A 23201-nucleotide genomic window follows, 5' to 3' on the forward strand; every position below is an offset into this window, starting at 1 on the left:
TGTGTCGACGCCCGTGGTTAATCAGCCTGCATCTGTCTCTAGGTCTGTTAGAGTGACTCGATCTGCTACCACTCAGGCTGGGAGGCTGAGGAGTGGGAGAACCTAGCTCCCGCCCTCTGTCTATTTATACCTTCATTTCCTGCTCCTCCTTTGCCTGTGATTCTGTCTGCTGCTCCTGCTAGTACTATTGACCTCTACTTCAAATTGACCCTGGCTTTACTGACTACTCTCCTGCTCTGCGTTTGGTACCTCGTACACTCCTGGTTTGACTCGGCTCTTTCACTACTCTTGTTGCTCACGGTGTTGCCGTGGGCAACTGCACCATTACCCTTAGCTTCTCTGTACCGTTGTCTGTTGGTCTGCCATGCACTTAGTGAGCGTAGGGACCGTCGCCCAGTTGTACGCCGTCGCCTAGGACGGGCCATGCAAGTAGGCAGGGACTGAGTGGCGGTAGATTAGAACTCACCTGTCTGTCTCCCTACCCCGTCATTACAACTAACATGGGATTAACTAACAACACTCAGGCAAGGATCAGAAGGGCAGGGCCCTTTTTATAGTTCAGGGTGATCAGGGAATTATTAATTAATTATTTACATATGTGAGCACTGGCCCTTTAATTCATGTGCCGACATCTCTGGGGAGGACGACGCCGGTAAGAAGAGGAAGATCTGTGGGAGGCAGGTAAGTGAAGGTCGCGGTCCGTGACCGCTGCCATAACACTTCTACTTGCACGTACTCAATTCATTTATCCCACACAGTATCACACGCAGGAACCCAATCCGGTTTAATAACTCAACTTGTTACAGAAGCCACTTAATCCAGCAAGCCCAATGAGAGCAAGCGTTGTTACACTAGCCACTTAATCCAGCAAGCCCAATGAAAGCAAGGGTTATCAGAGTTCCCTCTTGATCACCACTTAACGGGTCAGTTTTTTATCCTTCGAATATAAACAATGCAGTTTCCAATTTACTGACTACAGAGGCATAGATAAAGGCTCACGGTCCCCAGTGCCAAGGTTCTGCTTCAGCACCGCCCATCACCTCTGTACAACTGCGGTACAAGGAGTACATTGCGGCGTGTGTTCTCTGACTCTCACTAGCTGCAGGTAACTCAGTAGTAGTGACAACTATCCACTATGGTGAGTACAGTGTCTCCCTTTTTCTCTCTGTTCCTTTCAGTCTACCCCTTCCTCTCATTCCCCAGGATCTCAATGCCTCATGGTACGCAGTGCTTTGCTGCTTTGCTTCAATCACTACAGACGCTGCAGTGACCCCTTTGGCAGTCAGGAGTAAGTTATCCAATCGGTGTCACCTGCACAATGTGCCCAGTGTCAGCTTTTACAACCAGCACCGAGTGATGTGATGGAAGGTCTGTAATCCCTAAGCATTAGGACCTGGCCGCAATTGCGATTACTGCAACCCCTATATCTATGTAGCTGACTGCAGACATTTTGTCCTACATTAATGGCCAATAGTAGTGCTTTTAGAGTATTTTCTTATTAAACCCTCCCCTCCCTTTTGATGGTAGTCAAGAATGTGGTATAATGTGCTCATTTTAATCTTAATGTAAAAAAACATTCAAATTACCATTCAATAAATGTTTTTAGATTCTGGAAATAAAAACAATACATTAATATTTATATATAGTTCTATCTGTCCTCTGTAATGCAGTAGTCCCATATCAGGGATAACATTATAGCAGTGCTATTCCTAAAATGTCTTCTTCATGAATAGACCTAGTTTACTATGAGGGTGAGAACTTTTCTCCAGGTGGTTCTCTTTCCTGACTACGAGAAGCAGTATTTTGACAGATTAGTACCATTTCACTTTGTACCTCAGACAGCTAAAATGGCTAGATGCACCCATGTATACTATACTGCACATAGTATCACTACACTACTGGTTATCAGTAGGTATTACTACAGTTAATGCACCTATTGGCAATACTTTAAAAGTAAACTGTGGGATAATTAACCTAGATTTATCTGGCTACTTTGGATTTACAAGTCATAAAAAAAAGAATTCAACTAGAATCTCTATGTAATTGTATCCATGCTTTATATAGAATTCAAATACAATTTGATACAATTTCTAACTCTAACCCAAATTTCTTCCAAATCATGTAAAACATTCCAGCCTTTTATAAAGATTTACATATTTTTATGACTTGTAGCTTTTCCTGGTAGGTGATACAGTAGCAAGAAAAATCACTCAGAGACAAAACCCGTTGAATGAGCTTTTGATGTTTCATACATTATATATGCCCCCAAGATTTGAACATATGTTTCACAAACAAAGAAACCCCTCTAGTAGAGTCTACGTGTTAATACATAAGCATGTGTAGTGCTACAGTTTACTATAAGAAAACAATAATTTGCTGCTCTCAGGGTTTAGCTAAAAAATAACATCTATAACATTACAAATAGTCACCTACAGCAATTTAATGCAATTTTCTAAGGCTTTAATTTTTGCAGAGAATGTGGTTTGCATATTAACATTATGAATTTATTAAAACTGTTGTGTAACACCCCTTTGGGCCGACCTCTGTAGGCAGGGTGTATTGTAGTTCTCACCTCACTATGGCGCAGTGCCTCCACCCGAGTCTTGCTAGGAGCTCTATAGGAAAGCAGGAGGGTCTTCCTCTTCAGCCAGGGGTCGACTCGGGAAACCCCCACCTGAGCTCAGTACACACTCACAAGCGGTTATGGTGAAATTACTCAACCATTTTATTTAGGGAAAGGTAAACAAGGGCGATCTGAATAAGAATGATGCAAATAAAGAAATAAAGCACAAATGACATAACAGTTACAGTTCTGTGTGATTGACGCCCTAGTGGTGGCATGGACTATATGCCAGGCCTGGCTGGTACAACACTTATCAATATTCCCTGAAATGTTATGGGGATAACAAAGGGTTAAGATACTGTCTTCACCAAACATATACAGTATATCAGTGACCCACACAGGACAATGATCACTCACCCACACATATATTGCTGGTAATAGCTGGCACACACTTATACTGCTGGTAATAGCTGGCACACACTTATACTGCTGGTAATACCTGGCACACACTTATACTGCGGGTAATAGCCGACACACACTTATACTGCTGGTAATAGCCGGCACACACTTATACTGTTACTAATGGCTGCAGTAATGCAATGAACACAGTCCAAACGTTAAGGACCTGTTGCCTCGGACGTCGGTGCGCTTTTCAGGAACCGTTGGTGCACTTAAATACTGAAATTCCTCTCAAGAACAGTTCTCTCACTAAGTCCTCAATATCAGCACAATAAGTTCCAACAATGTGTACTCACTACTTCTTGCTGCAAAGATGATATTCCCCTGGGATCCAGCAGAGGGGCCGCAGCGTTCAGACGCGTGGACGACAATGGAGTGGCAGGCAAAATCCTCCTGTGCTGCAGACCAGGGCACCTCCTTGGAATCAGGCTGTTTTGCAGAGGTGATGCTGCTGCAGCATTTCTTCCTCTCATACAGTGAGCTGCTGGGCTGTCAGGACTGTCTCTGGGTCTCTGTTCTGTGTGCCCCAGTGCAGGACTCTCTTCTCTCTGCAATGCACTCACAGTCTCCCTATCTCATGACCATGTGTCTCTCCCAAAGATGGCCACTGTCTCTCCTCCCTGCTCAGCCTTGTCTCACAATCCCCTGCTCAGCGAATCAGTGCTCCCCCTTGCTGCTCCTCTCCTAGGCTGCAGGGGTATAGAGAAGCAAGTGGTACTGGGACATGTAGTCCACTGCACTTCAGAAGAAGTGCTAATGTCTGTTGATGTGAGTCCCTGCTTGGCATTAACTGCAGCATCCACTATGCACAATGCTTTCTCTGCAGGTGTTACACTCTCCCCCTGGTAAGTCGGTGCTAGTGTCAGACTCACCACCTGAAATACAATTGGGCATTAAAGCATCCTGACCAACACCACAATCAGTCACGCACATACCATTTCCATGCTACATTGGCACAGAGGGTAAATATGGCTACATGTCAATGAAATTGGGGTGTAATACTCTGGGTACCTCAGTTGCATGCCCCATTCTATCATAGGTTAGCATCATTGGGGGCCTAGTGTCCCGTCTGGGATGGGTATGTACTGTGGGAGCCCCCTCCTCGACCCCTAGCTTTTGACTTTCAGACTCCGGTTCCATGATGGTTACTTCGTTACCTGGTGACTCTATTTCTTCTAAATTCTCTCCCGACTTGGGACACTGTATGCTGTCTTCTAGACTGGATTCTTCCTGGTTGTTCACATCAAGCAACCGATCTGTACCATATTTGATGATATGGCCTCGGTTGCTTACCCATCTGTAGTCTGGACCCCATTCATCACTGGATTCACTATCACTTCCTTCAGGGGGAAGCACTGGGCTGATCCCTCGTCGATGGCGGCCACTCCTTCTAGGAGGCCAGGTGGGCGTCTTGGCTCCATTTGCTTGTGGCTGTTGCAAACAAATATTTTGTCCTACAGGCAACAGATGCTGGCGATGATAGGTCTTGATGGTCCTACTTCCATTTTCATGCTTCACTCTGTAGGCTGGAACACCAGGCAGTTTTTCTACCACCACATAGGGTTCTGGACACAACCGATCAGCAAGCTTGTGCTTTCCAGGAAGGCCCAGCTGTTGAATGAGGACCCTATCCCCAGGCTGCAGAACTTGCTCTCGGACTCTGCAGCCATAACGGTTTTTGTTTCGCCTTCCTGATCGACTGGAAGCCTGGTCAGCCAATCTGTCAGCCTCCTTCAGTTCTTCCTTTAACTGTGACACATACTTCAAATAGGTATTTCCCGATGACTGGTCAGGTGATACTCCAAAGCTAATATCCACTGGTAGTCGGGCTTCCCTACCAAACATGAGGAAGTAGAGGGAGTACCCAGTTGACTAATTTTTGGTGCAATTGTAGGCATGAACTAACTGACTTATGTGTCGGCTCCATCGTCCTTTCTGCTTGGGGTCCAAGGTGCCCAACATGTTGAGAAGGGTACGGTTGAATCTCTTTGGTTGAGGATCCCCTTGGGGGTGGAAAGGTGTGGTTCTAGATTTCTTAATCCCACATATCTCACACAGCTCCTTGATCAGCCGACTCTCAAAGTCTCTTCCTTGGTCAGTATGGATGCGGGCGGGCAGCCCATAATGTACAAAGTACTTCTCCCACAATGTTTTGGCCACGGTGACCGCTCTCTGATCTTTGGTGGAGTAGGCTTGCGCATAACGGGTGAAGTGGTCAGTGACCACTAGGACATTACTGACATTGCCCTCGTCAGGCTCAATGGAGAGGAAATCAATGCACGCGAGCTCCAGTGGGCCATCACTTGTGATGTTAACAAGAGGGGCTGATCGAGTGGGCAAAGTCTTTCTCAGAACACACCGTGCACATGACATGCAGTAGCCCTCAATGTCTGCTTCCATTTTTGGCCAGTAGAATCTGTCTGCAACAAGACCAGTTGTCTTTTCAATGCCAAGATGCCCGTGGTCATCATTCAAAGCCTTCATGACCATCTCCCTAAACTGGCCAGGTAGCACCAGCTGTTTTCTCACCTCTCCATTTTGCCGTTTGGCCTCTCGATACAGCAGTCCATTTCTTACTACTAGAAACTCTGACTGGCGAGCAAACAAGATGGACTCTTCTGTTTTCAGAGCATTTCTCTCAGGTCTCCAGTCCCTTTTCACTGGCCACCGGACCACTCCAACAGAAAGATCTTCCGGTTGGCCTTCTCTACTTGGCTTCTGGTTAATTGAGTCAAGGACTCAGTGTTCACCTTAGTCAACTGCCAAAACAAGGGTGGAAGGGCCTCCTCTGAAATCCCTAAGAAATGAGCGCAGCCCCGTAAAGGAACAGTCTTGGCTTGGTGTCTGCGACACATGGCTTTCACCTCTGGGGCAGGAACCTCTATCCATGTCTCTTCGTCATCATACAGCAGCTGCTTGGGCATACAGGATAGGGCGTCAGCATCAATGTTGGTGTGCCCGGTCGGTACTTCAAGCTGAAGTCGTACACTGCCAGCGCTGAAAGCCACCGATGCCCAGTTGCATCAAGCTTGGCTGTGGTCCTCACATATGTCAGCGGATTGTTGTCGGAGTGAACTTCAAATTGTACCCCATAAAGGTAGTCATGCAGCTTGTCCACCACTGCCCACTTCAATGCTAGGAACTCAAGCTTGTGTGCTGGGTAGTTGCACTCACTCGGAGTTAATCCTCGACTGATGTAATTGACTGGTCTCAGGGGACCACCATGATCCTGATACAGGACTGCTCTGAGCCCCTCAAGGGAAGCATCCACATGCAGAATGTATGGCTTGCTGGGGTCCGCATAGGCCAATACTGGAGCCTGTGTAAGGCAGGACTTCAGCTTTTCAAATGCCTCATCACATGCCGGTATCCATCTTTCTCCAAACAGCTCATTAAAGGGGTTGTCCGAGATTTTTTTTTTAAGTACAGTTAGAAATACATTACACATATTAAAAATTGCATAATATACTTACCTGTGCAATCTTGCTTCTGTTCTCCGCTCTGGCTGCTTCTTCCTTCTGGTCACTTGAGCTCTGACGTCACCTTTTCAGCCGCCTCCACTGTCGTGTCGTATCCCGATCACATGGTCTCGCACCAGAGAGACCTCGGATGGTATACGACACGTCACTTGTCACGTGGTGTAGATCGGCTTCTTCTGCTTCACATGCAGTAACGCGCATGCGCTGTCACTGCTGTTCTCGCAGTCCCTGCTGTTCTCGAGATAACAGCAGGGGCCGCGCATGCGCGTTACAACAGAACAAGCCGATACACACCACGTCACAAGTGACGTGTCGTGTACCCGGCAAGAATTCAAGATCAACAAAGCAGCAGAGCCAGAGCAGAGAGAGACGTCAACAATCAAGTTCCCGACGGCAGGATCTGGAAACGGGGCCACTTTGGAAAACGTAAGTATATTACAAATGTATTTATTTTTTTAACTTAAATGAGTTAATGGTGTTATTAAAAATATTATGTTATCTCGGACAACCCCTTTAACCTTGAAGTAGGCCTGCTTAGCTGGCTTCTTGGAGTGAGTCCCTCTAGGAGGAGGATACCCCTGGGTGAGGGCAGTCAGAGGCTTTGCAATCTTCGAGTACTGTGGTACAAATCTTCTGTAGTACCCACAGAATCCTAGAAAAGACCGGAGCTCCCACAATTTGGTGGGATTGGGCCATTTGACTACAGCTTCCACTTTGGCTGGGTCTGTAGAGATCCCTTCCCGGCTGAGAATGCGTCCCACATATTTCACAGTCTTCTGTCAGAACCGACACTTGTCGAGGGACAACTTGAGCCCAGCCTTCTTCAGCCGATCCAGTACTTTGAACAATCTCTGGTTGTGCTCTTCTATGGTTTGCCCAAACACGATCAGGTCATCTAGGTAGACCAGTACTTCCCGGAAATTCATGTCTCCCATCACCTTATCCATGCACCTCTCGAAAGTGGTGGGAGCACCAGAAACTCCTTGGGGCATCCTCTGGTACTGGAAGAACCCAATGGGGCACATGAAAGCGGTCTTCTCTTGATCCTCTTTATTCATGGGTATCTGGTAATAACTACTCCGGAGATCAAGCACAGAAAACCACTTGCTGCCTTGTAGGCAATCCAAAGCTTTATCAATCCTGGGCACATTGTATTGGTCAGGAACTGTGCGCCTGTTTAAAGTGCGGTAATCCACACACATCCGGATATCCCCATTTTTCTTCCGAGCAACCACTATGGGAGAAGCGTATGGACTGTTGGACTCTTGGATGACTCCAGTATCTAGCAGGCCTCTTAGATGCAGCCTGACATCTTAAATATCGGCAGGAGCTATCCTTCGGGACCTCTCTCGGAAAGGCTTCTCATCAGTCAGTCGGATCAGTCCACTCCTTGTGCCAGGCCCAGATCCCAGTCTCATAATGAGAAGGCGGCACCACGCTCCATCAGGCCCTTTATTATTGACCCCTTTTCGTTTGAAACATTCATGACGTAGTTCCCTTTCTTTTTCCTCCTCCTTTCTCTCGTAAGCAGCCAGACAGGCTAGATGAATGGTGAGGGTCTGTGAATAATTATTGCCCCCGATTTCTCGACACCACTGTGCTAGGGTATGGAAGATGTTTGCATTTGTCACCACTATAATAGGCACGGATCTCTGGTCTGCTTCAGACTCTGGACAGACTAGTGCTATGATGGGTATCCCCTTCTCCACTCCAGCAACTGTCTTCGGGAACCGTAGCATAACAGACACATATCCTCTGTATGGGTAGCTATGTTCACTCAACCCCCAAACCACAAGTCCCGATAAGGGCTGTATGGGCACGTCTGACAGGTATTTCTTGTACTATTTCTCAAAAATGAGACTTGAGATCCGCTATCCAGCAACACAGTACATGGTTGAGCATTGATACAGGCTGGTACATGTGGGGCCTGTCCTACTAGACCTTCAGGAAGTTGTTCCAACCTGCAACAGCAGATGGGGCAGTAGAGTATGCCTTTGATATTGACGGGGGGCCAGTATGGGACTCTACTGGACCCCTTTCCCATTTCCCGACTGCTTATTCTTCTGATGGGGAGGAGACGGAGACGTCTTGGAATGCCACCGCTTCGGGCACTGGCGAGTTGTGTGGCTGGACTCCCCACAAACATTGCACCCCTCTGTTTTCATATCTCTACCTCTCCGTGGATCATCACTTGCCCTTCTCGGGTACTGCTGATGTCTCTCAGTGACAGCCTCAGCAACCTGTTTTAACCACTCCACTTCCTTAGCCTGGGCACTTAAGAGCTGTGCAATATGCTCCCCCTGCTTCTCTATGATTTTAAGAAGCTCCTCCTCACGACAACTTGGCATAGGCTTTAGAGCAACAGCAGCTACCATCTTAGGTGTCTGCTCCCTGGCTGCCAAAGTAACTTCCTCTAGTCGCACTTCCTTAAGTAACTGAGGGAAGGAATGGGGAATTTTCTCTTTATTGCAGCACCTCAATCTTTGAGCGATAGGGTCCAGGGTCAGAGCTCCATGCAGTACTTGATCAAGGCGGCACCAGTCAACTTCTCCAGGGCTAAGATCTCCTTTGGATACTATTCTGTTAATCAGTATGTCTAGTCTGTAAAGATAGTCAGACATTTTCTCACCAGGATCTTGGTATGTAGTACAGGGTTTATAAAGTAGGTCTGTGGCATCCTCTGGGGACCCAAAAGCATCCTCAAGAGCAGCCATATAGTCTTGGGAAGTTGTTTGGGGCTTGCTTCGCCATGCAGCCTATACCACTTCCATAGCCGGACCCCTCAAACTCTCCACTATTCTCTGCTTCTTTGCAATATCAGTACACTGCCACTCTTCTAGGTACAGCAGGGTAACATCTCTCCATGTGTCATACCCTTCTTCTCCAGCTGGTGTAGGGGTGACACCTGAGAAGGTCCTCAGACGGCGGTAGCTCCCCTCAGGCTGCATCTTTGCAAATTGGCTGACTACTTTCTCCATGGCTGCCATCAGCATGTCAGCAGTAGCAGAAGTCTCCTCTGACTTGGCCTGAGGTGGAGTAGTAGGTAAACATCTACTCGGCCTCCTATTCTGAATGAATGGATCCTGATGCAAGGTTGCTGCAGGCCTCATAGGTCATATGATCCTCCATTGCCGACCATGTTCTGGTGGCACAGCTATAACAGATGGGAAATATTCTCTCTCTAAAACCCTTTCCGTGGCTATTAAAGCTACTGACAATTGTCCCCTTCTTCTTCCCGGCGGTCAATCACTTTGGGGTAGATAATCCCATGAAGCCTGTTCACTATCTGCAGTATGTCATCATTAGACGCCTTAAAGAGTTCGCCCCACACTACAAAACTATGTTCCGCAGCAGCACTCATCTTCTCACACCACGTGTACACCTCTCCCTCGGTGAACGTTTCCATGGCGGCTATTTCTAATCTCAGCAGTGCCTCCACTGTAACACCCCTTTGGGCCGACCTCTGTAGGCAGGGTGTATTGTAGTTCTGACCTCACTATGGCGCAGTGCCTCCACCCGAGTCTTGCTAGGAGCTCTATAGGAAAGCAGGAGGGTCTTCCTCTTCAGCCAGGGGTCGACTCGGGAAACCCCCACCTGAGCTCAGTACACACTCACAAGCGGTTATGGTGAAATTACTCAACCATTTTATTTAGGGAAAGGTAAACAAGGGCGATCTGAATAAGAATGATGTAAATAAAGAAATAAAGCACAAATGACATAACAATTACAGTTCTGTGTGATTGCTCCCCTAGTGGTGGCATGGACTATATGCCAGGCCTGGCTGGTACAACACTTATCAATATTCCCTGAAATGTTATGGGAATAACAAAGGGTTAAGATACTGTCTTCACCAAACATATACGGTATATCAGTGACCCACACAAGATAATGATCACTCACCCACACTTATAGTGCTGGTAATAGCCGGCAGACACTTACACTGCTGGTAATAGCCAGCACACACTTATACTGCTGGTAATAACTGGCACACACTCATACTGCTGGTAATAGCTGGCACACACTTATACTGCTGGTAATACCGTGTTTCCCCGAAAGTAAGACAGTGTCTTACTTTCTTTTTATCCCCAAAAGCCCCACTATGTCTTACTTTCGGGGTATGTCTTATATTGGAAAAAAATAGTCGAATTATTTTTTATTTTTTTTTCACAAACTTTATTTAACTGTTTTTTTTTTAGTCCCACCAGGGGACTTCACTATGCGATGTGCCGATCGCATATATAATGCTTTGGTATACTTAGTATACCGAAGCATTATTGCCTGTCAGTGTAAAACTGACAGGCAACCTATTAGGTCATGCCTCCGGCATCGCCTAACAGGCAGATGCTGAAGGCAGACCTGGGGGTCTTTGTTAGACCCCCGGCTGTCATGGAAACCCGACGGCGACCCGCGATTTGTTTGCGGGGGCGCCGATCGGGTGACAGAGGGAGCTCCCCCCTCTGTCAAACACATTAAATGCCGCTGTCACTATTGACAGCGGCATTTAATGGGTTAAACTGCCGGAATCGGCGCGCGCTTCGATTCCGGCAGTTGCAGCAGGAGCCAGGCTGTGTATAACAGCCGTGCTCCTGCCGCTGATCGCGTGGGTACAGTCTCAGTACCCGCGCCATCACAGGACGGCGCGGTGACGTATGGAGAGGGGGGCGGCACGGAAGTGGGCAGGAGGCGGCAATACCCCCGTGTTTCCCCGAAAGTAAGACATATGTCTTACTTTCGGGGTACGGCTTATATTAGCCGACCCCCCTGAAACCCCCGATACGTCTTACAATCGGGGGTGTCTTACTATCGGGGAAACACGGTAGTTGGCACACACTTATACTGCTGGTAATAGCTGGCACACACTTATACTGCTGGTAATAGCTGGCACACACTTATACTGCGGGTAATAGCCAGCACACACTTATACTGCTGGTAATAGCCGGCACACACTTATACTACGGGTAATAGCCGGCACACACTTATACTGCTGGTAGTAGCTGGCACACACTCATACTGCTGGTAATAGCTGGCACACACTTATACTGCTGGTAATAGCTGGCACACACTTATACTGCTGGTAATAGCTGGCACACAATTATACTGCTGGGATTAGCTGGCACACAATTATACTGCTGGTAATAGCTGGCACACACTTATACTGCTAGTAATAGCTAGCCCACGCTTATACTGGTGGTAATAGCTAGCACACACTTATACTGCTGGTAATAGCCGGCACACACTTATACTGCTGCTAATAGCCGGCACACACTTATACTGCTGGTAATAGCCGGCACACACTTATACTGCTGCTAATAGCCGGCACACACTTATACTGCTGGTAATAGCTGGCACACACTTATACTGCTGGTAATAGCTGGCCCACGCTTATACTGCTGGTAATAGCCGGCACACACTTATACTGCTGGTAATGTCAGGGATCATTACCATTTATATTGTTTGAAAAATATTATCCTTACATATATATATATATATATATATATATATATATTTTTTTTTTTTTTTATTTTTTTTTTTTTTTCCAGTATATTACACAAAGAGATTGGATTCATGGAGCACAAAGAGCCTGCATAACACGCCTATGGAAGACACCGCCCCCTGGAATGCAAAGAGGAGTGTGCAGACGAATGTACAGGAAAACTTAGAGCAGAGGAGCCAATGGGAGTTAAGCAAGTCCCACATCTCGAGGGAGGGGCATGTGTCTCTTTGTTCTGAATAAAGTTCAGTTCTCCTCTTTTCTGATCAAGGGAAAGTTGTGTAGCAAACATTTCTGACTGGTTCACTTCTTTCCAGGCTTGCCTTCAGCTTTCAATTTACAGAGGTGGTTATTCGGTGTGAAATGACAGGGAGAAAGGAGCTTCCCTGATATACGGACCTGACATTTTTGGCGCCCGAACGTGGGGCCTCACTCGAGGAAATATCGAAATCCGGATAACCGACAATCACAGGGTGAAACAGAGGACCCGAGATTTCCCACTGATAAGGAATTTGATCACCTCCGAAATAACACAGTAAGCGAATTGATTTTATAAATCTTCGTCTTATCTGTGTTAGTGGACAGTCTTGTGGTGATCTGTAGAACCCTTTTGTTGATTTCCTGAATTATCTCAGGCGACAGAGGTGATATTTTCCGCTGTGAGGGTAAAAAAAAACCTGTGAGACCTTAGTCGCGCCCGACTAACCATACTCTGGGTAATTAGGGACTAAATAAAAATTATATAATAGGCCGGAGAGCTATCGACTGGGATTTTAATATTTCCAGCGAGGCCGGAGAGTCGAAATAAAAATTATATAATAGGCCGGAGAGCTATCGACTGGGATTTTAATATTTCCAGCGAGGCCGGAGAGTCTAGATAAATATTGTTATATTTCAGTGAGATGTACAGGGATACATTGTAGACTGAAAAATTGATATATAAATTACATGTATAACATAGACTGTTAGAATGGATGGTTTACGGTCCATATTCAAATCTCCAGGATCGTCCGTTTCCGACAGTCCTATTTGTATGATTTAGTGAAGCGACGGGAAGGCAAGCAGTATGTGAGTAAAATGAAGACATTGATGGATGTGTGTGGGATCCATAGAGGAGGTAGGATCCAAGCCGCAGATTGGGCAAGAGGGATTTGTGAGAACAAAGGGAAGTTAGAAGATAGTAAGTTGATGGAAAGTGCTTTAGCATGGCAGCGAACAGCCATAGCGGTCAGCAAAGAGGGATTTGAAGAAGCAGAAGTTAGGAATAAGAAAGGCATTATATTATGTTATATGTATTATACAACAAAGGAGCAGCCCCCACCTTATAATGGCCGCCATCCCTCATTTTGGGTGTGCCCTTATTGTGGCCAGCAAAACCCCCTTACAATTGAACAATGTGTTTCCTGTGGGAGAGGCTGCCCCTCACTCCCTGATGAGCTCACGTCCGGCTCAACCAAATCAGCTTGCCCAAGCCCAACCCCTAGACCAACCCCTTCCGCACCCACCGACACGCCCAGTACACCCGGAACTGACATCAGTACGTCACAGGAAGTTCCTACCCCCGGCAGCCATCTTACTACTCCACATGAAGCTACCATAGAGCCACTATTACCACTATACCCAGTCCTTACACCAGATGGTGCCTATTATGTGCCGAAAGATTTTGTGCCCCTTTTCCCTATTGTCCCCCCAACCATGACTGGGCGCTTCCCGTCCATAGATGATTTTCTTAATAGCCCGGCCTTTCAACGTGAAATGGCGAAGAGAAGGAGTCAGTGTGAACCGGATGAAGACAAGGAATCCCAGCATGAGTTACATGCTGTGAAAGAGGATTGTTCGCTCCCCCTCCCTGTCAATCAGATCCCGGGCCGTGTCACATTTCACATACCAGAGTCCCCACCAGTGGAAGAGAGGGATACTTTCTCTGATGCAGGACACCCACAGCACTGGGAACCATTGGCAAAAAGACTGGTGTGGCCTACTGACACTTTGTTGATAGCAGGAATGGGCGATATTGTCACCCAGCGAGTGGATGCAATTGTCAATCCAGCTAATAGTAAGCTCCGCCATATGCGAGGGGTGGCCAGAGCAATAGTACACACCGGAGGTGTCGGAATCCAACGTGACAGCGATCTCATAGTTCAGGAACAAGGCCCACTTAGAGTGACAGATCTGGTATCCACAGGCCCAGGAAATCTCCCCTGCACCCTGATAGTACATGCAGTAGGCCCTGTGTATGAGGCCGAGAATCACGAGCACTGTGTTCAACAGCTTCAAACAACTGTCCGCAGGATTCTGGATTTCGCCAATTATAAACGTCTCACAACCATAGCACTCCCAGCTATTAGTGCAGCAATTTTCGGGTTCCCACCTCAAGCATGCGCACAGGCAATTGTTCAGGCCATACGGCATCACCCAGCAGTGCCGTCCCTGGAGGAAATCAGATTAATTAGCAATGATGATGTTACTGTTCAAGCACTGAAGCAGGCCGTGCAGAACATGTCCAAGCAAGTTATCCCCTCACCTTTACTTAAGGAGATGTTCCCTGAAGATCCGGATGAACTGCTACCTGGCCTACCCCGCCCACCGGTCTACCCACCCCCTCCTACAGCCTTACCTCTAGTTCCCATATCCACACCCATCGTGGTACTCCCCGATGCGGCACTGCCTCAGGAGATCGGGATTACCACAGCCGCCTCCTCCGCCATCCCCGGCTCTCCTCCAGTCCCTGACCCACCTACAACCACGACCGCGTCCCAAGGTGACGCACCCAACAAATATGTGGCCTTCAATCCGACGCAAGTGAACCAGATTGTGAGCCAACTCCCGGACCCGGACAACAATCCTATGCCATTCTACAGGAGACTCAGACAAATTCAAGAGACATACTAAGCAGCATGGAAGGATTTGCAACTCATCACTAGCATCAAGGCGGGGGATGGTTTCTGGCCCATAATCCAGTCTGCCTTGGATGATACACAAGTATCAAATCAGGTAACCTTTGAATCAGGAGATGTGTTTTGCCGTCAAATGCAAGGATGGGCCAGGGATAGGTTAACGGAATCTTCCACGAGTATTTCAGACTGCACCCAAGACACCACGGAGTCAGTGGAGAAGTTCTATGCCCGGATACAATCCCTTTTCCAAGACCAGGGGTTTGATGTTAAAGTCAAAAGGCAACAGGTGTTGTCAGTGTCCTTCTTTGTTAATGGTCTTAAGGAGCATATCAAGAAGAAGTTGGTGGAGGGCAGGCCGGAATATGTTGACATGGATCCCAGGAAGGTCCTCCTCATAGCTAAAGCTATTGAAAAGCAACCAGCCCCCACCCCACAGGAGTCTACAAAGGTAGCTGTGTGCCAGGATATCAATACAATTATGTACGCCGGACCAGCAGAGCGACGCCCCCCTCTCTACCAGCAGCAGGCTTACCGTCCTCCTCACCGATCTTACGGGCCCAGACCCGTACGAGCGAGATTTACAAGGAAATATCCTGACAGCCAGGGTCCGGGACGGGCCAAGGAAGTCCTCCTCTGTTATAGATGTGGGGAACCAGGACACTTCCAGCAAAACTGCAAGACTCGTATGGACGATCGATCAGATCCACGACCTCAAGGCGATTACCGTCATCACTCTCCGGAACGCCCTTACCGACCGTAGGGAACCGGCAAGCCCGTGCCCACCATGTCATCTGTTACTGCACAGTCTGGACTTATTTCTTCTGTTAGGATCCTGGTGGGAGGCCACTCTTTGCCTTTTCTAGTGGACACGGGTGCAGCCAGATCAGTCATAAGAACTAAGGATCTACCTGCTGACAGTTTCATATCTGAAGATTATATCTCCTGTGTTGGTGTAGACGGCAAGCCATCTTCACGCAATTATCCGCTACGAAAACTCTGGAATGTACCTTGATTTGGACACTCCTCTGTCCCAGGAAGAGACCTGTCAGATCAGGGCTATCCCTTTGCTTCTACACCAACCCCCTCCCACCCCTATTCCGGAATATTTCTACAATCAGATCCCCGATTCTTTGTGGTCCACAGGCCCGGAAGATATAGGGAGATTACCCGTTCCACCTGTTCAAGTGTTCCTCAAAGAAGGTGTGCACATACCACGGCTCCCACAATATCCTTTGAAGGCTACACTAGAAGCTTCCTTAGGCGCCCAGATTCAGGGACTACTACGGAATGGCGCCCTTATCCACTGCATATCTCCAGCGAATACCCCCCTCTTCCCTGTGGAGAAGAAAACTCTGAAAGGTGAGCCCGATACATTTCGCTTGGTCCAGGATCTGAGAGCAGTTAACGCTGCCACGGTACTAGAAACTCCAGTGGTCCCCAACCCGCATACTCTGCTGAGTAACATTCCGCCCGAATCTACATACTTCACGGTTATTGATTTGGCCAATGCTTTCTTCAGTGTCCCTCTACATCCTGATTGTCAGTATCTCTTTGCGTTCACCTACAGGGGAGCTCAGTACACTTGGACAGTTATGCCACAAGGAGCACAGAACTCACCAAATCACTTTTCTCAGGCCCTCTCCATGTGCCTGGATCCTTGGATACGAACTCACCCTGAAGCCACACTTCTCCAATACGTGGATGACCTACTCCTTTGTTGTCCGGACAAACAGATAAGTCATCATCTTTCTCTACGCCTGCTCCAGTTTCTTGCGAAAATTAATTGTAAGGTCTCTCTGAAGAAGCTCCAGTGGTGTGCCACCAAAGTTGTTTTCCTAGGACACTGCATTTCTCAGGGGATGAAACACCTTACTGAAGACCGGAAGTTTGCTATTCGAGATATTCCGCTCCCAAGGGGAGTGCAACAACTCCAAGCGTTCCTGGGTATGGTCACCTACTGTAGACAGTGGATTCCCAATGCTTCTGCCCTTATGCAACCGCTGTATGCTGCCTTGAAGGATGTAGTCTGGAATCCACATCTGCCTGTGGAAGCAGTGGATGCGGTACAAAGACTCAAAGACCTGATTGTCTCCGCGCCAGCCCTTGGCATCCCCGACTATCAGCAACCATTTTTCCTCTTCGTGTCAGAATACCACGGCCATGCATCCGGAGTGTTAACCCAACACCATGGCAGGACACACCGTCCCTTTGGATATTACTCTTGTAAATTGGACTCTGTCTCACAAGCGGCCCCTGTATGTCTCAAAGCTGTGCTGGCCGCCAAGGAATTGCTGGATAAAACGTCTGACATTCTTCTAGGACATTCAGTTACGATATTGGCTCCACATGATCTCAAAGTCATCCTTGATCAAAGCCAACAAAAGCATCTCTCTACACAGCGGCATATGAGACTCCAATGTTCTCTTCTTCTCCCAGAAAATGTGACCCTACAGCGATGCACAATCCTGAATCCGGCCACACTGCTTCCTCTCTCTCTCTCTCGAGGGGGGATTATACAGATGGGTTTTCTTCTCACACTCCTAACCCCCCGCTTATGACGGATCATGATGATCCAGATGCCCATGAACAAGACTGCCTTCAGGTAATGCACCATGAAACATCACATTTGCCCACAGTGACTGAACAGATGATAGTCAATGCTGACCTTACCCTCTTCACTGATGGATCCATATATGCGGATGAATGGGGGTCTTTCCACACTGGATATGCTGTGGTGTCCCCTACCACGGTCATTACAGCCGGATCTCTTCCACCGCACATGTCAGCGCAAGAGGCGGAGCTGATAGCCCTAGCTGAAGCCTGCAGACATGCAGAAGGACGAACCGTCAATATCTATACTGACTCTAGATATGCATTCAGGGTGGCGCATGATTTTGGTCAGCTATGGGCCATACGGGGCTACAAGACAGCCACCGGATCCCCTATCAAGAATACAGAGGCGGTGGAGAATTTACTGGAGGCCCTCCAGCTCCCCCTGCAAGTGGCGGTAATCAAAGTTAAAGCACATGGGAAAACCCATACGGCAGAAGCCCAAGGAAATCTGTTTGTGGATCAATAGGCTAAGCAAGCAGCCATAGCACCTCGAGAGGAGGCAGGTGTGTACATAGTGACGAGGAGGGGTAAAAGGAAGGAAGAAGAGCAGGAGGGGGAGAAAATAGATAATCCAGGAGTTAGGACCCTCCAGGAATTTCAAAAACAAGCCCCGACCCACGAGAGAGAAGAATGGCTCAGAACAGGGGCGATACAATCGTCGCAGGATGAACTCTGGAAAAAAGGGAACAGAATATGTCTACCCAGAGCACTTTACCCATCTACAGTACAATGGGCCCACGGACTAGTACACAGAGGGAAGAATCAGATGATTGCTGCCATAAACAAACTATACGTAGCACCCGGAATTTCCACACCAGTTAAGCAATACACCCAAAGCTGTGAAATCTGCAATACCTGCAATCCAGGAAGAACTGAACCCACTCCAAACAAACACTTGGCAAGACCATTGTACCCGTTTCAAAGGATACAGATAGACCATATGCAATTACCAAAGAGTGGAAGGTATGAATATGTCCTGGTGGTGGTGGACATGTTTTCAGGATAGCCTGAAGCGTACCCAGTGTCCAACATGACAGCAAGAACCACGGTGAAGCGACTGCTGACAGAGTTAGTCTGTAGATTCGGCATCCCTGAAGTCATAGAAAGTGATCAGGGACCAGCATTTATTGCAGATGTGACCAGAGACATTTGGAAGATGGTGGGTGCAGATCTTGGACTACACACCCCGTACCACCCTCAAAGCAGTGGCAAAGTGGAAAGAATGAACGGTGCTCTGAAAAGTAAAATTCTTAAAGCCACTAAAGAACTGTCCCTGCCATGGCCCGAAGTATTGCCCATTGCTTTGTACTCGGTTAGAAATACCCCCAAACAGCCAACAGGACTCACCCCATATGAAGTCCTCTTTGGGGGTCCTCCCAGAATGGGATGTTACTACCCGCAACAGCTTAGTCTAGGAAATGATAGTCTTGTTAATTTTGTTATTTCCCTCAGTAAAGAGTTGACAGTAACACATGCTGCAGTATTTTCTTCCATTCCAGATCCAGATTCTGTCTCAGGGGTGCACAAGCTACAACCGGCAAACTGTGTACTGGTGAAAAGACACGTCAGAGGGGCCTTAGAAGCCAGATTCGAGGGTCCATACCAGGTCCTCCTGATCTCGCCCACTGCAGTTAAGCTGGAAGGAAGGCCGACATTGATCCACGCCTCGCACTGCAAGAGGGTCTCTTCCAAAGAATGACTGTCACCATGTACATCCTTATCCTTTTTCGTGTTATTGAACAGAGTGTTGAGGGGGAACATGTAGGAATCTCCCAGGCTGATGGGGTGACCACTTTTTGGTATAATTCTTCTAGTACACATGTAGCTACATACCAGTTTGAATTTGAGTCTATAACATCCTTCAGAAACAAACATAGTTGTGTCAAACAAACATGCGGATATTGGAATGCTTATCACCAGTGTGATCGAGGCACTCAATATATATGTGTAACAGACAATTATTACAGCAATCATTGTACATCCTGGAAGGCGGTGGGCTGGAACACGGGGGACCATTGGGGATATCGCCCACAGAGTGCCTTAGAAAAGAAAGACATTAATAGGAAGTCACTTCTAAATAGAATGACGTTATCAAGGAAAGCCTGTGGTCTGTCAGGATTAAACTTGATCCTCACCATAGAAAACCCTAGTAAAACAGACCAAGACACATACATATTAGGGACCCATGGGGGAGAAAACAGAGAAATGGGAAAATTCAAACTAAAAGATATGGTAGACTCCCGAGAATGGAGAAAGTTGAACCCTGAGAGACTGATAAAAGTGTTGCTATCCCAAATACAGATGCATAAAAAAATGATGGCCATGGCTGACCCAGGATTGGAAGACACTATGGCCGTAGAAACCGGATTTGGGGACCATAATGTCTGGTTAGAGTGGGTACAATACACGACACGGAAAGTGAATAAGTCCAACTGCTATGTGTGTGCAGGAGCCCGGCCACACCTGGGGATAGTACCACTTAATATTCCTGACGATGCTGAAGAATGTTTCCTAAGCCTATACACCAATATAACATTAGACCACACAGTATGCGAGTCCTGGAAAAAGGAATACCCCATAGTCACCACGATACCCAAACAAGCCCAGGGACTTACCATCTACAAAGGCAACTACACATGTTACACCAATACAGAAGGAAATGGCCGGTTCCTAGGGAACTTTCCGGAAGGGTACTGTTCAAAGTACAGCTCATTAAATGCATCTATTACTCAGAATCAGGTGCAGTTTTTGGGCGATATATACTGGATATGTGGGGATATGAAAATCAGAACCAGACTTGAGGGGCAATGGAAAGGAGAATGTGCATTGGCTAAAGCAATTATGCCTTTCCACATTCTTGGTGAAGGTTCAGATGACCCAATGAAAGGATCTTACCCCCGCAGAAAGAGGGAGGCATCCCCAAGGGGAAGCTTCGATCCACATGTGTATATAGATACAATTGGTGTCCCGAGGGGGGTGCCAGACGAGTTCAAGGCCAGAGATCAGGTGAAGGCAGGATTTGAGTCTCTTATCCCAATTATTACTGTTAATAAAAATGTAGACTGGATTAATTATATATATGACAACCAGCAGCGGTTTGTAAATTATACCCGAGATGCTTTACAAGGGTTAGCCGACCAACTAGGGCCCACCTCAACTATGACGTTCCAGAATAGAATAGCTCTTGATATGATATTGGCTGAAAAAGGTGGGGTATGCCGAATGATAGGGACAACCTGCTGTACGTATATCCCCGACAACACCGGGCCCAAAGGAAAAGTCACAATGGCCATACATAAGCTGGAGAGCTTATCTCAGTAGTTGAAAAGGAACTCAGGTATTACCGACCCATGGGACCAGTATTTCTCATGGATGACTGGATGGCAGAAAATATTAGCACAAATAGGAGTAGTGGTAGTCGCCTTTTTAATACTATTCTCTGTCCTTGTGTGCTGTGTTTTCCCTTGTATCAGGAAAATGATGACGAAAGCTGTAGAACAGACTGTGCCCACTATGCTTACACAAATAGATGAGGTGACACCGACAGTCCCTTTAAAGACAACCATCCTGTATACTGAGGAGAATAGGGACAGTTAGGACCATTCAGAAACCTTGGAAGTCCAGGTACAAAGGGGGGTTACTTATAAGGAGTAGCTCGTCTCAAGCTGGTGAAGAAATCCAAAACCCCTACCCGCCTGGTTCGAGTGGTCAGTTGTAGGTTGATAGGCAAGACTGTCAGGGATCATTACCATGTATATTGTTTGAAAAATATTATCCTTACACATATATATATATATATATATATATATATATATATATATATATATATATATATATATATTCAGTATATTACACAAAGAGATTGGATTGATGGAGCACAAAGAGCCTGCATAACACGCCTATGGAGAACACCGCCCCCTGGAATGCAAAGAGGAGTGTTCAGAAGAATGTACAGGAAAACTTAGAGCAGAGGAGCCAATGGGACTTAAGCAAGTCCCACATCTCGAGGGAGGGGCATGTGTCTCCTCTGTCTGTTTCTTTGTTCTGAATAAAGTTCAGTTCTCCTCTTTTCTGATCAAGGGAAAGTTGTGTAGCAAACATTTCTGACTGGTTCACTTCTTTCCAGGCATGCCTTCAGCTTTCAATTTACAGAGGTGGTTATTCGGTGTGAAATGACAGGGAGAAAGGAGCTTCCCTGATATACGGACCTGACAGTAATAGCTGGCACACACTTATACTGCTGGTAATAGCCGGCACACACTTATACTGCTGGTAATAGCCGGCACACACTTATACTGCTGGTAATAGCTGGCACACACTTATACTGCTGGTAATAGCCGGCACACACTTATACTGCTGGTAATAGCCGGCACACACTTATACTGCTGGTAATAGCCGGCACACACTTATACTGCTGGTAATAGCCGGCACACACTTATACTTCTGGTAATAGCCGGCACACACTTATACTGCTGGTAATAGCAGGCACACACTTATACTGCTGGTAATAGCTGGCACACACTTATACTGCTGGTAATAGCTGGCACACACTTATACTGTTACTAATGGCTGCAGTAATGCAATGAACACAGTCCAAATGTTGGGGCCCTGTTGCCGTGGACGTTGGCGCACTTTTCAGGAACCGTTGGTTAAATACTGAAATTCCTCTGAAGAACAGTTCTCTCACTAAGTCCTCAATATCAGCACAATAAGTTCCAGCACTGTGTACTCAGTACTTCTTGCAGCAAAGATGATATTCCCCCGGGATCCAGCTCGTGGCCGCAGCGTTCAGACGCGTGGACGACAATGGAGTGGGGGGCAAAATCCTCCTGTGCTGCAGACCAGGGAACCTCCCTGGAATCAGGCTGTTTTGCAGAGGTGATGCTGCTGCAGCATCTCTTCCTCTCATACAGTGAGCTGCCGGGCTGTCAGGACTGTCTCTGGGTCTCTGTGCTGTGTGCCCCAGTGGAGGACTCTCTTCTCTCTGCAATGCACTCACAGTCTCCCTATCTCCTGATCATGTGTCTCTCCCAAAGATGGCCACTGTCTCTCCTCCCTACTCAGCCTTATCCCACAATCCTCTGCTCAGCGAATCAGTGCTCCACTTTGCTGCTCCTCTCCTAGGCTGCAGGGGTATAGAGAAGCAAGTGGTGCTGGGACATGTAGTCCAATGCACTTCAGAAGAAGAAGTGCTAATGTCTGTTGATGTGAGTCCCTGCTTGGCATTAACTGCAGCATCCACTATGCACAATGCTTTCTCTGCAGGTGTTAGGGTATGTTCACACGTAGTCAACAAAAACGTCTGAAAATCCAGAGCTGTTTTCAAGGGAAACCAGACCCTGCTTTTCAGATGTTTTTTTACCAACTCGCATTTTTCGCGGCGTTTTCACGCCGTTTTCGCGGCGCTTATTACGTCCGTTTTTGGAGCTGTTTTCATTGGAGTCTATGAGAAAACAGCTCCAAAAACGTCCAAAGAAGTGTCCTGCACTTCTTTTTACGAGGCGTAATTTTACGCGTCGTAATTGCCGTACGACGCGTAAAATTACGCGTCCTGTGGACAATACAGCGTTATACCCATAGAAAGTAATGGGCAGATGTTTGACGACGTATTTGAGACGTATTTCCAAACGTAAAACGAGTCAAAATACGCCTCGTATACGTCTGAAATTTGGCCGTGTGAACATACCCTTACAGTTGTA

The 23201-nt window shown here is 47.2% G+C and overlaps 1 long non-coding RNA gene across 1 annotated transcript in view; it reads left to right on the forward strand.

Moving 5' to 3' along the window:
• The window catches only part of LOC142741535 (uncharacterized), an 80117-nt gene extending 67791 nt beyond the window's left edge, over positions 1–12326 (forward strand). The window contains exon 4 of the long non-coding RNA XR_012881175.1: positions 12042–12326. This is a non-coding gene — a long non-coding RNA (uncharacterized LOC142741535). The remainder of the gene's footprint in view (positions 1–12041) is intronic.
• The last annotated feature ends 10875 nt before the right edge of the window (positions 12327–23201 follow it).

Source organism: Rhinoderma darwinii, chromosome 2 (assembly GCF_050947455.1).
Source record: "Rhinoderma darwinii isolate aRhiDar2 chromosome 2, aRhiDar2.hap1, whole genome shotgun sequence".
Lineage (NCBI taxonomy): Eukaryota > Metazoa > Chordata > Amphibia > Anura > Rhinodermatidae > Rhinoderma > Rhinoderma darwinii.